We start from the raw sequence: 13,862 nt of genomic DNA, 5'->3' as shown, positions 1-13,862 counted from the left end.
TTTCTAGTTTTAAGTCTTAAGTGCTGTTTTACACTATAATGTTATTCGAATGTATTATATTATAATATGTATCCTAACTATTACATATACTATGTGCTCTCTCACACTATATTGTCATATATTAATATAGCATACTAACATTTATTTGCCTATAACATTGTATACATAAGTTCTACAATTATATATTTTTACAAAATAAAGTATTTCGTTTATTACTTAAAACCCTATAACTTTTTTTTCAGTATTCTGCGTGGTTCTTTAGGTTTATAATACGCAAAGGATGAAAGAAGGTTTTGGAATAAGCGCATAACAGTATACAAAAATGTACGTTGCTGCTTCTAATATTACACGGTTTGCGACAACAGTTACGTTCAGTATGCGTAACGATAAAATGGGCAATTGTTAATTCGATACAGTCGCGTGCATAAATCACATCTAGTTGCAGTAGTGGTAAATCTGCACAATTTATAATGCATTACGTGAAGAAAACATCCGCAACACTCGTCGTGCTGCGGCGCCTTAACACAGGAAGTATAACCGTATCGCAAATCTAATGTTCCACAAGATGGATACAGAGATCTATCGCCGGCTAACGGTGGTCGTTAAAAAAAAATTGGAACCTGGTATAATTATTGTTGCGTTGTTCCGAATTGCGATTCAGTCAGCTGTGGGCACACGAGGCAAGTGCACGTCGCGCGCCCGCGCCCGCGCATCGCCGTTCGCTTTCGTATTTTCGCGTTATGCTAACGTCGCACGTTTTTAAACTGCGTACCGGTTTTTCGAAAAAAAGTTTATGTGTATAATGATAATTCATTTAAAACAAATTGCCGATTTCCTGCTTCGTTGGTGGACTGTGAATATATTTATTTTTTAATAATCGATGGTGATTGTTTTGCGTTGTTATGATATTCAGTTTTCCGATGATGCCTACTAAAGCAATCAATTTTGGAATGTGTGCCACGATGTGTTGTTATTGTGAACATTAAGGACACACGTGAAATATAATCACAAGTAAGTTTTTTATTGTTTGAGCTCAACATGTATAAGATTTTTCGTAACCGAAGATTGCCGGTCTCGAAACCAAGACTGGACTGTTCTTTGTATTTTTCCAAAAAAAATCAAGAAATTTATTTTGATTGGTTGGGAAACTATTTTATTATAATTTACTTAATTAGTTTTTCCTCTAATAATCACTTAATTTTTAAGTCACAAATATCACAAAATTTCTCTTTTTAACTTAGATATATTTTCCAAACAATATCTGACGTTTATTTTGCACAATGACTTTGGAAAATACTTTGCACAATTTTTCAACTTTATGATAATTACCAATGAATAGGATGTGGTTTATTGAGTTTATTTGATACATTTTAGCAGTTTCCAAATAGCTGATGCCTCTAACAATAAAACGAGAAAGTCGAAATAACATTTAAGGTGTATGCAAATTGGATCGTTAGTAAAGCAAGGCACTCTAGTTAATTTAATGGTTTATCGTATTTTATACTTCTATTTCAGTTTTATATTTTAGTTACATGATTGTATATGATTGATAGACGTTTTCATCATCATAAAAATAACTAAATGATTTTTGAAAATTTTCCAATACATTATAAGTAGGTTCTTACACAGGGCTATGAAGAAGGCCTTTTCAACTGAAGTGGATGTAAAACGTCAAAGTTCTGCGGATGCGGAGGTTAACGGAGGCGGAGGCGGAAGTGGAAAAAAATTTAAATACTGATTATCAAAAAAAACATATGTTTCTGTTCTTGTGGTACCTTGTATAAAGATCTGTGTTATGCATGGCAACACCAACATGTGGTTACAAATCTAGTACATGAAACTAAAGTCAATAGTCGAAAATTGTTTCCGATTCATTGGCGGAATGGTTTAATTTTATAAATCGATTTATTCATAAAAAGGTAAATAGGTATAATAGATAAACCAGCTTTGCTATTAACAAGCTTTATAGTAATTGGATCTTCGGATTCTTTTACTAAACGCATTGGAAACAGCTGTAACCTGATGACTTGTGTCATATATGCAGTTAGATATCGTTCTTGATAAGTTTGTTGCACAATTTTACCGTTTTACAAGTATTTAAAACTATTATTTTGCATTTATTACGTAAATATTGAACATACGGATAGGATTTTAAATTACTTAATAACCAAGACATAAAACCGTTTACTTCACTGTTGATATTTAGAAATTATATTAATATCTTTAATTAGATTGAAGGTAGAATCGTGGTTAATATAAAAATATATCGTAAATTAACGGTGAATAACGTATAAATCCCTTTAAAATAAATATGTGTCGGAAAAACAGTCGTTCATGTTTCGTTCTTAATTGGTAGTTTGCAACTAAAGCGTCGTTTTAAGATTCAAGGTTATTCCTTTTTGCGTATTTATTTTGCCGCGTATTGTACACTAACTATCGCCTGCGACTTCGTCGATGGGAAATCAAAAGAAAACATTTATTAGCCCTTGTGTGCTTCCAGACTATGTTCTAAATCTATGCCAAATTTAAACAGACTCCATGCAGCCGTTCCGGTGATATCTTCTAACATTCGCATATTAGTAAGAAGTAAGATATAGTATTAGTAAGATATGCAAAGATTTATTAATTTTTTTTAAACCATGAAGTTCATATTTTTTAATAGGGGAAGACTTCTATAAAACATCATGTTTTATTGAACGGTGAAAACAAAGATCGCAATCACTATCCTTTATACTTTACCGACCTTTAATAAGCAGCCGCCGAATTGATGTTAATTGACACGGGTAACCTTTTTGGGTAAAATTTATTTTGTGTTAAAAATACTGATTTCGAGTGACAATTTTTTTATATTCAAATAAGTTGCTGCGTTAATTTCTTTAATAACTCTCTCTTATAAAAACGTAAAGGACAGAAGCTAAGTATTGACTACTCAAATCGATTAAAGTACTTTTACCTGATATCAAGTTAAAGTATGTTAAGCAAAGCCCATGAATTAATAGTTTTGGTCTAATTTTGTTTTTTTTCTAGATCTGTATGAGGATAAAAATTACTCATATGTTTTAATCCTATGGGGAGGAGAGTTTCCATTTTGATTCTTTATATAACATCCAAAATCTTACAAAGTTAAATTAGATGCTGAGCCACAAAAATATAACCTGTCTCTCGGTGACTTGATGCAAGATCAATTATAATACGTTATAAAAATACAAATAAAGTTATCTCCTTTAGATGGCAACCCTTACTGTCGCTACTGTCATCGGTTTACAAAATGAATTCCGAATTAGTATCGCTCGAGTTCCCGCGACCTTCGTCTCAGTATCGTCGCAGAATCGAACTGTCTCGTCTGTTAACTGTAAAGTGAAACTAGTTTGCTTGTCGGCCGTCTTTAATGGGATCGGACGCGTTCCATAGGGTTGTTCTTCCTATACTTTTTTAAACAAGTGCGTAGACAAGGCCTCATGGAAAGACCAGCTTGTATCCGGCCTCATTGCTCTTGTTGTTTGTTTTGATAGAACTAAATAAACATCCTTATAAACTCGTAATCGCATACACAAGATTATGAGTGTGTATGAAAGCAATATCATCCCTTTTCCTATATCTATTTTGCTATTTGTGTTGTATTTTAGTCAATTCAATACGTTAAAGATTAAAAACCCAGAAGATATAAATAGCAATAAGTAGGGAAAGGTGACTTAAGCTATTCATATTTACATTAATCATCTAAAAGATGATAGGACAGTACCTGTCTATTCCAGTTAACCTAAAATCTAACTTTGGAATCTAGATTTTGGCTTTGTTAAAAAATTTCAAAAGAAATAGGATATGAAGGATTTTATAAAAGTGTTAGTAAGTTTTTTAATATTTATTTTGTCGGTCCGTATATCGTCAGCGTCAAATATTGCTGTTTTTTCAGTCGACGTATGAATAGAGCGTTGTTCCTTTGTTTCACGATGTTGCCATGGCAACTTTTGAGTTAACGGTGAGTTAACATTTTTGATTTTATGAAAGCTTGTACTGAGGGTTTTTATTAGAAAAAAATGATTGTCATAAATAACAAATATAACAGGTATGTATTGACAATTTCATGACCCTGAAAATTATGACAAGATAATTATAAAAAAACGACATATAAAAGTTATGGCATGTATTAATAAGTATTTTATATACTAGGGTTTAATATGAATACATTTATTTCTTTTCTTACTATGCGATATGCAAGTTTATCACTGGCAACAAATCGCTTGCAAATGCGCTGTTTAATCGCGATAGCATCGAATTTGTGTCGACATTATGATATCGATATGGTGCTACTAATGCATATCGATACCATTTATCCGAGTATTTACACATCGTATTACAGTATACGACTTATCTTACTATGTATTAAGCTCGATATCTTTAGAAGTTTACCGTTTTTATACATAACACTGAATGTTTTTAAAATATTGCTACACGGATCTCAGAGTCGATATCTTTAATGACATAAAAACTACTGCATAAGTGTAATTTAATGCACAAAAGTGTATATTTATTGCATACTAGCTGTCGCCCGCGACTCCGTCCATGCTTAAAAAAAAAAAACTTAATTAGTAGTCTATGTCTTCTTTCAGAGTATGTTCTACATCTATACCAAATTTAAACAATACATTCAATCAAACATCCATCCATCTAAACAATCGGATTTATAATATTAGCAAAATGTTAAGTTGTTTTTGTATTTGTTAATTTTCTTTTACTATATTTCTGTTCTACATCAGTAATTTAATATTTTCTTACCTTAAACCCAATACTAGTTTGTCACCGCTTGGCCTACATTTAGTGACACAGAGAGAAATTACTCGTACCTAGGTTAGAACATAATTTATGAGATCAAGTGCAGGAAACCATTGTTCATAATCATGGGAATTGTGCCGGAATAATTCTGAGCAAATTGTAATCGATTTAGATAACAAAACAGATAGTCCATTCTTCCATGAGTTTATCCAGCATCCTACGGTCGTAGACTCATCCTTACCTCTTATTTTCGTCCATCATTTCGTCGGTAATTGTCCTTGTAATATTGTTTCCTCTTTTGTTATCTTACTTATATTATAAATGCCAGTATTTATATGGATGGATGTTGAAGGTATCTCCAGAACGATTGCATAGATCTCGCTGAAATTTAGCAAAGATGTAAAACATAATCTGAAAGAACACACAGGGTATTACGGGCGATAGCTAGTTATTTCATAATTGTTCGTATGCATGTAATAGAAATATTTGACTGCTTCATGACAAGTTCTATTTAAATCGTGAAAGTAGAAAAATGTTCCATTGTTTTATGTCTTATCAGATGGCTGCGAAATGGTTGAAATGTTTTTTATGCGTGTCGAAGGCTTGCAAACAAAGCGTAGGCGTGTGGTATACTTCGAACCTCCGCGAGGCACCTCTGAGGTTGGTGCCGAGGCAAATATTGACACAACGCGGTGGCAATTGCGAATTGACGCTTGCGACTATTGATGTGTTAAATGTGTTTGTTGAGCATTGATTTGTTACTCTTCTTTTGTTTGTTCGTTTGCGCACTATTTCACAGAATGTTGTAAACAAGTCATTGCTTTTACTAACCTCACTTTTGTATGTACTTAAAAGTATCCTATTAATGTTACGAATAGTTTTAAATTCAAAAAGGAATCAGTCTACTAATACAAATAACTGTCCAAAATATGAATAAAGTTGTTAGAAAATAATAACTCTGGTACATTATATGACAGAGTTTGTTATTTAAGCACTGGTACTATATGAAACAATATATTTCTTGAAACAATTGAATGATTGTTACCCGCTGTGTATATTTATAAACACGAGTTAACCCAGTAATCAACATAAGACATTCAACGTACTGTACCTCGAGCCATTATCATAGGTTTTGTGTACTATACAATAACTGCAAGGAAAGTGTTTGTCATAACAACAAAGGCTAAATGTAATTTTTTATATCTTAAGGTGGCAAAGGTGGAGGGCGCGACAACCTGAAATCGCTGAAGTAGCGAACCGACCTTTACCCATAGACATACGTAATTGCAAATACGTTTCCTACCTTTAAAATCGTCACAGATTATAAAACTAAATCGTAGACAAAAAAAATGGAAACACTGTAGAGATTTTCACTTCTCTATATAGAATTTTTCTTACAAATGATTTCTTTCTTTTTATTTATTGCAAATGTCATTACGCCGCTGGAAGGCGAGTATTTATGTACACAGCGACGTAGACAAATAGTACATCTATTTGCGGAGGCGTCGAACGCCGTGTTTACTTTTTAGGTTGTAATATTTGGACAATATTGCTCGATATCGTAATAATACCATCGTAAAGTTGCAATAAATGAGTTACATTTTTATTAATCTAAAAGTTTGTAGGTATTTGTTAAGATATTCGCGTAATAACGTACTTATTCTTCTTACTATAAATCTTATCATGTGCGAATACGTATGTTTAGATGGATGGATTTTTGTTTGAAGATATCTCCAGAATGGCTGGATGGATCTCGCTGAAATTTGGCATAGATGTAGAACACGGTCTGGAAGAAGACATAGGCTACTAAGATTTTTTGTAATTCCGCGTGGGCGGAGATGCGGGCGACAGCTATCTCTTAATAAAAAAGCGATTTATTAATTGTTCCTGTTATTGATAAGCTACATTTTACACTTATTGAAGAGAAACTTGTGTTTTTTTATTTATCTGATACGATCTTTTGAACATTAAAATAATAAGGCCTGATACTGCAGTGATCCTGTTTAATGTTTGTAATTTTCTTATAACGGCCACAAGTATAAAGACCGTGTTGTATCGTTATAACGCGGTTTGCTAGTTGAAATAATTACACCGTACGTAGATTGTTATAAATTAAATATAATCTGTAACAACCGTAATGGGAATAATAATTAACATACATTTTTCACCATTAATTTATTTATTATCTGTGGCGTCATTTTTTTACAATAACAAATGGTAGGAATTTAAAAATCTATCAGGAAAAAAAAACGCAAAATTGCTTAAAACTGTATTTATTACAAATAACTAATTTTGTCAACAAGGTTTTTTATTTTTAATTCATTCAAAAGCAATAACAAAAACGTCTTTAATGCAGTTTTTAGCGCCGCTTTATTTAGCGACGCGCACTAACGTTCTGTTTTTTCATTATTTTTTATCATTTCTTTATCGATGACCTAAATGTAAAACCAGAATGTGCACCTGCCTTGTGTCAATGGCTGGTGATAATTTTACGGCTAGTGAGTAACTGGCCGAATACCGCCAATTATCTGCCATCGCTACTGTTATGACGTAACGTATTACGTCACGATTTTGTAATGGTCGCCGCTTTCTTCCTTTTATCAAGATCAATTTAGTTTTGTTGTTGTACTCATTTAATTGATTGATAATTGTGCTATCTTGCATGTGATAATTTCTAGTTTCGTTTGGAAAACGGATCGCTTTCGTTCACGTACCTGATTTATTAGTTATGCCCAGTTTACATTATTCCAATCCAGCGCTGTATTGGATCTGGACTGGATTAATGTAAACCGTACTTTTATATGTTAAAGTGCTATATTGTTTTTGATAAGCATTTAAAACAATCAAAAGTTTACTAATGCAGCGACATTTATTAGCCATGATTGTATAAAATAATGTGCGGTAAGAGAACATATTATATTTCATGTCTATGTCGGAAGTTTTGACATTGCATGGGCGCACATTACGCGCGTAACAGATGGCTTACCGAGTAACTTGATTTTGTTTTTTTATGAGATCATTGTTCGTAAAATCATTTAACTACAATTTTATATTATTTTAAACAGGTTTACAACGTAATAAATAATTATAACAACATTTTAATCGATTAGTAATAATCCAATTTAATAACATTCGCTTTATAAATCATCATTAAGAAATCGTAGGAAAGGTTAGAAAGTTGCTAAATTAAATATTTCGCAGGACAATCTCAAGTTATTTATAGTTTTAGAAAGAATAAATGGGCATAACTTGTCCAAACTTTTTTTATGTTATCGTCTAACATAACCTACAAAAATATAAAATATTAATATACATTTAAGATATAAGAAGGACATTTATAACTCCTCTTTATATTTAACCTTTAAAGCCGGGCCTATATGTCACATAAATATCAAAACACGTTTAGAGCATACGTTACGAGACCCCATAAATTCCGAGCAATACGCAATAGTGTATAAATTTTCTAAACAAAGAAGAGAGCGTATCCGAATATGGAGGAGGTAGTATTTCCGTGGAAGCCACGAGTTAAAATATGGTCTCAACTAGGCGTGCTCATAATTTGCGCTCACATTTGTCACAGAGTAAAATATAAACAGATTGGAGAACGTCTTTGTAATGGCAACTTATAATATGGTATAGTACGTACTACTATCAGTTTAGTCTATTCTATTATTAAATTATACAGCTTCTGATTTTAATTTTTTATCCAACAGTTGTTTGCCCTTAAATTTTTCGGAAAAAAAAACTCACTATTGTTTTACAGCTTTCCAAAGTATCGGCAAGTCTAACAGTAGTAATGTTACGTCAGTTCTGCGTCATACAATCGTTGGCCCTTGCAAGTGAAAGTGGCCGCGGCGGGTCACGATAGCATCGCGCCTCATTAGCTCCCTCACGCTACGATCTAATGAGCCTACGACATCGGAACTATTACACTCCGACTTGCAATAGGTTATTGTACGACTGTTCCTGCCGGATGACTTGACAATATTTTTTATTAATGTTATCCTTTCAAGCATTCATGATATGTTCACGGATTTGACAGCGGAGTGTACGTACAATAGGGGGAAATATCCACTTTCTGTGCGTCGCCACCTACGTCCATTAAAGGAAGATAACGCATTTGCAATTGCGGATGTCTATAGGCAGCGGTTGGATCCTCGCTCGTTTAATATCTTGATATAAAAAAATTAACAGTACATTTGTAGGATTTGCTAGTAATTCAGATGAATAGCATACATGCTATTTACAAATAGTGACAACACAAAACTTACTTTTCTAGCTCATTGGTAATCCTAGACGTAAAAACATTGTGAACTGCTGTAAAAGTTTACTTAAGAATACAGAGATGGTACTAAATTGCAAACTCAATCGATCATATTCAAATACTAGGGTAACTTCGTATTCCCTAAAGCGGTGTTATAAAAAGCGTAGAGAGATCCATAATTATCATAGTAATTATATCTAGATACGAGAGTGGACAAGAAATAATCGTGGTAATCAAATACAGTGAAATCTAGTCGGACGGCTTAGATGTATACGCTAAATGTGGTCTGAGCCTTGTACGTGGCTAGTCAACAATTAAACTGTTCTTACTACCATCTTTATTCATAGACTAGCCGGTCATGATGGCGCATAGACCAAAGGCTAATGTTAGATGCTGTCATAAAATGTTTTATGGAAAACAAGCATGTTAATACTCCATAATTTTTTCGGATTTTAAAGGAAATTGATATTACGAAATATGATTTTATTTTGATTTAAATTGCAAATAAACTGATTTATTTAAATTAATATTGTTTAAACGCAAACAAAAACTCGATTTTTCTCTATCTTTGCTGCCTAATTATCTTTCTATCTATTTTAAAATATTATATAACGAACAATTGGCAATATAAACCTGTGTTATCTAATTATTCGTCTTCTTTTAATGTAAGATTGTTTATAACTATTCATTTGAACATGAATGACCTTAGAAATAAATTAACGAATTAAACTAGTTGATAAGGTCAAGCAACCAAGGATGTTTTATTTTTTCTAAGCTACATCTTTTGTACTTGGCATGTTACAATTGATTAGGCAAATACCGTTGTTTCGTTAATTATTTAACTGTTGCTTGTATTACGGGTCACTGACACAACTCGGCATGCGTTTTATTGTTACGTGTGGCCAATTGATAAATAACTTTGTAGTTAGCGAGTTCCATTTTATCACTTCACAGATATTAACACGTGCGTTCTTGAATTGAAAGTAATTAAGAGATTCGCTGCGCATGTTTACTTGTTTGTTGGAATATAAAGTACTTTATTTATGTTCAAATGAATAGTTACAAGTAATTACCTTTGGACTTGGCGCTTTATAAGAAAGTTGTTGAGTAAAAAATAAATTGAAATAGTTTGGTAACAATGTTAAGAATTTGTTTATTATTTATTCCGTGATTTTGGGAACATCATGTAATTATTCTTTTTGGTCAAGTGATAGAATGGTAATAAATTTTGCGTTTGTTTCATATAATGTAGCGTAAACGGCTTAACGACTAACTAGTACATAACAAGTTCAAAAAAGGCTTGATAGTAATCGGCTGAAACAGATTCCGTATAAAAGAAAATAAGGGCCGATACACACGAACAGCTTTCTGTTGGCATTGACAGATTCGAGCGATTGGCAGTGTTTTAGTGTCGGCTACTAACTGTGGTTCGTTTATGGCGTTCGTTAACTGCTGATCAAAATCCGACCGCTTCTATCGATATTAAAAGCAGTCCGAGTATGTCAGCCTTAATATTCAATTATTGTGAGACCTGATTTCATCACGGCGTCCTATTAATGTACTATTTTGTAAAAGCTATTTTATTCCGGTTGAGTGGATCCATTTGTAACTACTTTTTACTTGCACCACAGAAAAATATTTTAGGGTTAGGTTATTTCATCAAGCTGCCGCTGGTGTTCTTTCTATTATTTTTTATAAAGTACGAACAGAAAAAAAAACAATATTAGTTAAATAACAATTATTTTATAACTAAATGTCTCTCCATTGTTTAAGTAGGCTCAAATAAGACTTTAATTTAAATATACATCTCAATGTGTAAGACAAGATAAAGGTACGTACATATAGAGAGTATTCTGCCAAACCACAGTGTGGATCGGTCTAATTACGTTCAGTATTTTTCTTTTTCCTTGATTCAAGCTAGACATGTAAATTGCTAAAGAGGCATATGGGTAATGAACAATGCTATATACAACAATACAATTTAATGTACTATAAAAAGTAGTAATAAAAATCGTGTTACGTAGAGCGAAACGCAATTATATTGTCAGTGGGCGAATAACAACGGATGTGTCGGTTGGCTTGAATCGATGGCTAATTTTATACATACTCTTTGCGAACTCAATAGACCGTGAAATATATAGCTTGACTTTTAATATAATGTGTTATATAAATTAGTAAACTATATCTCTATAATATTATCAGGTGCATCACCTACCTTCCTATCAATGTCCCGTCAAAATCTGTCCAACAGTTTCGGAGATTACCAAGAACAATCGCGGACTTGCGGATAGACAGACAAAACATTTTTAAAGTGGTTTTTGGTTACTTACAAGGCAACTATATGTACAATTTCTACAAAATATGAATAATTTTTTCCGATATATAGACATTACAATTTTATTAATATGTTTAGATTGAATATGAAAGTCAATTTCAACAATTTTGCACCTTCTGTACGATCCACTATTACAAACTTGCGCTTGACAACGATCCAACCTGATGTTAAGTAGTAAAGTGGTCAAAAGATTTTTGTATACCAGTCTTTTAAGTAATCTTATTGTTATATATACACATCGTACTTGTATGATATAATAATGTTTACTAATTAATAAGGAAAAATTCATATGTATTTGACATTATTGCAAACAATGCGTTGTGTAAAACCTAGTTACACAATATATCCGTAGGGCGTATGTTTGGTAGTTTCGATGAAAGTTGTGTGTTAAAAGTGGGTTAAAAAGCGAAACGTTACACAAGAAAGCTGTTAGATTTTAGGACGGTTGACACAACTGTATTTACTGTGTACCTCTATGTTACTATGTTACGAAAACTTTAGGATTTTGTTCAAACAAAGAACAAAGAGTTAATAATGTGTTATTTTTATATTTTTTCTAATATCGTATTTGAAATCTTCCTTCTATTTAATATTCTGAATACGAATGTTTTGATGGATGAATGGATGTTTGTTAGAAATTATCCCTAAAACGGCTTCATGGATCTCGTTGAAATTTGGCATAGATGTAGAACATAGCCTGGAAACACATAGGCTAATTAAGATTTTTTTTAATACTGCTCGAACGGTGACGTAGGTGAAAGCTAGTTATATAGTAAAATGTAACTATAATTGTTAGATTTGAAAATATATTTTAAAGGTATAAGGAAAGTAAAAATATTTTGTTGTGTTAAACTTACTCAGGAATAAAATTAACAAAATAACAAGCAAAGCTTGAAATGAGAAGAAAAGAAATATATGTATAAAAGGGTAATTTACAGTAAAAGGCTTTTCATTGTACGCGACGATACAAGAATGATACTATGAAATAAAGAGGAATGAAAAAACTTGAAGGATTTAAATTGAAGTCGTAGAATAAAGTCACTCGAGAAGTAAGGGATTTATAGTAAAGAATTGATACAAGAAAAGCAGACAGACTCTGAAATAGATAGAACATAAAATAAATTAAGACTTTGACAACAAATGCAGTCATAAAAGTATCGGGAAAAATGGCATATCAAAGGGAAGACGACATACAAAATTTATGTTCCTAAATTGTACTTTCTACTAAAATTATAAATGTGAAACTTTAGATGGATGGATGGATGTTTGTTAGAAGGTATATCCGGAACGGCTCACCAGATTGTGATGAATATTGGCACAGATTGAGAACATAGTCTGGAAAAACGTCTAGGCTTCATAGGCTAATAATTCACAGTCAAATTATAATTTTAAAATAAAAATACTTGAGAAAGTTCTCTATAATAATAGACAAAATAATATAGCTATGCTTGTTTGTCACGGCGTGTGTTTAAATATGTTACGAAATATCAAAACAATGGGCAGTTTTTACAGCTCCCACCGCGCGTGGGTTTGCTTAATGAACCATACCGCGGTCGCCATAGGCTCTATCAAATTGACAACCGAGACATTGAAACATGTAAATTCGAAATTCATTTGTATCATTAACACGTGTAGTTAGTTGCTAACATAAAGTTAAGTGTACATTTCTTATTTAACTGACAATCAACAAAGTTAACACTCAGAGATAAATATTTTTGTATATCTTGTTTGTAAAAGTAATTAATGATTCAAGTTGCATTGGCATTTTTTACAAGCGGTAAAACATTATACAAGGCCATTACTATAAAATCTTATTCAGGGAAGATAAATGATATCGACATTAAGAGATAATGAACTTGGCTGAAGTTAAAATGACAGTATTTCGCAGTACTACCTACGACATAACTTCAAGATAGAAACACGTAGGTACCAAGAGAAAGTAACGTTTCCAGCCCACACATATTATCGATCAAAGACTACGAGAAGTGATACTCAATTGTTTTATATTCTACGAAAAACAGGTTTACTGTATAATAATAGCATATTTAAATTTTTATAGTAAACAAGTCATGTTTTTAATAACATTGAATTACGAATTCCTCTTAAAGTATATGGAAAACTTTTGTATCTTTAATCGTATAGATTAAATTAAGATAGTACATGTTTTTTTTTAATTTAATTTATGTTATTCTCCTCTAAATGTATATTAAATTTGCCTATATGTTCTAAAGCCGATGTTAGGTGTACTGTTATTTCTAATCTCTTTAGGATCAAGCATAGAATTTTTCGTTCTTTTATGAAAACAACTAGCTGTTACCCGCGACACCGTCCGCGCGGAATTAAAAAATAACTTAGTAGCCTATGTGTTCTTCCAGACTATGTTCTTCATCTATAGCAAGTTTAGTGATATCCATACAGCCTTTATGGAGATACCTTCAAACAAACATCTATCCATCCACCCATCCATCTATCTATTTATACAACCATCCA

At 32.3% G+C, this 13,862-nt stretch overlaps 1 protein-coding gene across 3 annotated transcripts in view; it reads left to right on the top strand.

The window, feature by feature from the left end:
* Nucleotides 1-715: 715 nt before the first annotated feature.
* The window catches only part of ASPP (Ankyrin-repeat, SH3-domain, and Proline-rich-region containing Protein), a 184,673-nt gene continuing 171,526 nt past the window's right edge, over nt 716-13,862 (top strand). For all 3 annotated transcript variants that reach the window (XM_013317483.1, XM_013317484.1, XM_013317482.1), the window contains exon 1: nt 716-1,011. The gene's annotated coding sequence lies outside the window, so the exon portion shown is untranslated. The remainder of the gene's footprint in view (nt 1,012-13,862) is intronic.

The sequence above is a fragment of the Papilio xuthus genome, unplaced genomic scaffold, assembly GCF_000836235.2.
Source record: "Papilio xuthus unplaced genomic scaffold, Pxut_1.1 DF826938.1, whole genome shotgun sequence".
Classification (NCBI taxonomy): domain Eukaryota; kingdom Metazoa; phylum Arthropoda; class Insecta; order Lepidoptera; family Papilionidae; genus Papilio; species Papilio xuthus.
Note: the sequence above shows the minus strand (reverse complement) of the source record. Positions and strands in the feature narration are given on the sequence as shown.